The following is a 3,078-nucleotide window of genomic DNA, read 5'->3' on the forward strand; positions in this document are numbered from 1 at the left end:
AAAAAAAAGTAAGAGAAAATAATGAAGGTAAGGATTTTAGGAAAAATAAGAGGAAAAAAAAATATCTAACCATAAATTCTCTCTCTTTCCCGCTTACCACTTGACTCTCTAAACATTTAATTTAAATCCATTAAATCAAACAATTAAAGCTTTGAACTGTCATTAGTTCTAGGACTTTTTTCAGTGGGCTTCCATTTGATGCATGTCACGAAGCAAATTAAAGTAGTTCATTAACAACTGCATTGGGTATTATAGGAAGCCAGAACATATGAAAGAAAAATCGTATCATGATACAAAAACATTTTTACTATTCGGATTTCAATTCTAACAATGAAAAACCATGCAGATAAGAGACCATATTTAATCATTTTTCGATATACAACAAGCACCACCAACCATATCTAAAAGATGCGGACTGCCTACTTATTTTAAGAAATGAAAAGATAAGTCACAGATGTTCAAAATTCCTAGAAATGCACGCATTAAAGGACATGCCGTATGAAAAGACAAACAGTAAATATTGAGGAATTTTAACCAAAAAAAAAAAAGAATAGCATCAAATGTAAATGTAATCAAGTCTTTGTAAAAACAACCTCCAAAGCATTAAAATAAATATACTTAAAAAATTCCAACACAAGAAGCGGTCATATTGCGCAACAAAATAGAAAGATGAAAGACTATTCATCGTATCGAGATATCCCATATTACTTTGGGTAATATTATAACACAGTCCTAGAACACCATCACAATTATTCAGCCATTATAAAGGAGAAAAAACCAAATACTCTAAATTGTAAAATTCAAATTGCTTTCCACTTTCCAAACAAAAACACAGCATCGCTCCTCTATCAACTGAGGTTAACTAAAACATAGCTAACTCTATTTCAAGCTCTTTACAGTTGAAGATACTAATTTCTTATTCATCAACCATTCAAGAGAATGAAAAGAAGCCCAGTGCTTCACAGACGTACATGTCACCCTTCCAATGTCACCGCAAGAACTTCCTAAGTATGAGGCCTGTAACTCAAAGGAAAAAAAGCATAAAAAGCTTACAGGCCAACATCCCTTTTGATTGTTACTGCAGTAATTTGGAAAAGATAAAACAACTAAAAGCTTTTATTTAGCATTTTCTGTGCATTCTCTCACTAAGCCTTTGACCTTACTGCTTGTGTAAGTCCTTATGTAACTAACTCTGCTCTTCCAGATGAAGCTTGACTTATCCATCCTACTAAAAAATACATAAAATTATTAAAAAAGGTTTTAGTTCCCCCAATACAAATTAGAAAATTGTGTTTAATCTTTCTAAATTTCAACTCAACGATATGTCTAGAATAATATATACCACTGAAGACAGGAATATTAACAAAAGCTGTAGTGCATTTGATATGATTAGTTCATTTCCTTTTCAAGAAGCAAATCTTCATGCCCTGAGCACCTGTCATCTTCAAGGATGGGAGAAGGAAGAAGCCCAACACTTGAGAGAATTGTGATTACCATGATACTACCAATAAGATCAAGAAAAAAAAATCCCTAACAATTTCTGTTTTTTAAATGTGGTCATCCTTTACTGAAGACCTCATTTTCAGATAAATTAAGGCAATCTGAAACAAATTCTGTGAGTTCTGTACTTTTACCATCAGCTGTTCCACCTAAAAGGTGGAGAGCTGTCAAAGAGAGTTGCAACAAAACAATACAAAAAAACCCCAAAGGGCAGACTGCTTCTGTTCCATTTCATGAATGGTTTTATTTATTAAGTAACAGTTTCCATTCTTATTAATAAAACCAACAGTTGTCGTTCACATTTCTTTTCAGAACATACACTGCACGGACCATTCTGCACAAGCCCAAAGAAAGGCTTTTCCAAGCAGTGGAAACAATTCCACATTGGTTGCAATAAATTAGTATTGTATTATAATACTGATAGAATCTGCTGGTTTTGACTTAAGTGTATCACACTTACTCATTTACATCTAGTTTGCGGAAGATGCTGTGTGCCACGCACTTGACATGCCTTTTGATTCTAGCTACAATACCTTTTCCTCCCATTATTTTAATTTATTAATATGAAAGGACAGGTAATGATAAAAAATATTAAGTATTCCCATTTTCTGTCCACACTAAGGAACTTTCTCGCTCCTGACTTTGGAAATTAAAACAATGAGCCACATTAGCAAGATGCATAAATACAATGGAGAAAATGTCAGTAGAAAGACAGCAACTGCATAGCTCTGCAAGTGGAAAAATGCAAAACAAGCTTAAACGTACTTATGTTAAATGGGTAAGGATCCAGTTTCTGAAAGGGAGGTTTGGTTTGTCTTTTCCCCCTCCAGATCAAAGCTCGTAATCTTCTTTTTGTGTATTTTGTTTTCCTAACATGGAAGTAGGACATCACTGCTAAGAGATGGCATTCTGCATCAGACTGGGAGTCGCTTCCCGATTTATTCAAATGTCAAACTTTACTCGGTGGGTTTTCAAATAAAAAAAAATCAATTAGCTGATTACCACAAGCTGGGTAACCCAAAACATATTTAAATCTTCTTACAGAGCTGCCCAAATGGGGAATAAAGGACACGGCCAGAGCCAGGAGCTGACCCTGCTCATTCGGCGTTGGTCAGGAGCCCCACTGCCTGACCGCAGCTCTGCGGGCCTTGTCGGGCAGGCGCCTTCACATCCACACCTCAGCGCACCGCACGCGTGTAGAGAGAACTTCCTACAGGGAAAAAAAAACCTCAAAACCTCACATCGTATCCTTTGGGAGCCTAGCGAGGCTTGTGCAAAGCGTGTTTGCAGTCGCTACACCCGCAGGACTGGAGGCAGCCGGTCTCACGTCAGCGCCATGCTGCCGGGCACCCGCGTCCAGCGACGCACGCCACCCCACCCGCTGAGGCACCTGGGCTTCCCGGGGGCATGCAGATGTACACCTACCTCCCTGACCCTCCAAGACAATTCTCCTTTTTCCTGCCTGTAAAGGAAGGACTGATTCTAAAGGAGGTGATTCTGCCCCTCTACTCTGCTCTGGTGAGACCCCACCTGGAGTGCTGCATCCAGCTGTGGAGCCCTCAACATCAGAAGGATATT

The sequence above is a fragment of the Eurypyga helias genome, unplaced genomic scaffold (assembly GCF_000690775.1).
Source record: "Eurypyga helias isolate BGI_N326 unplaced genomic scaffold, ASM69077v1 scaffold39687, whole genome shotgun sequence".
NCBI lineage: Eukaryota > Metazoa > Chordata > Aves > Eurypygiformes > Eurypygidae > Eurypyga > Eurypyga helias.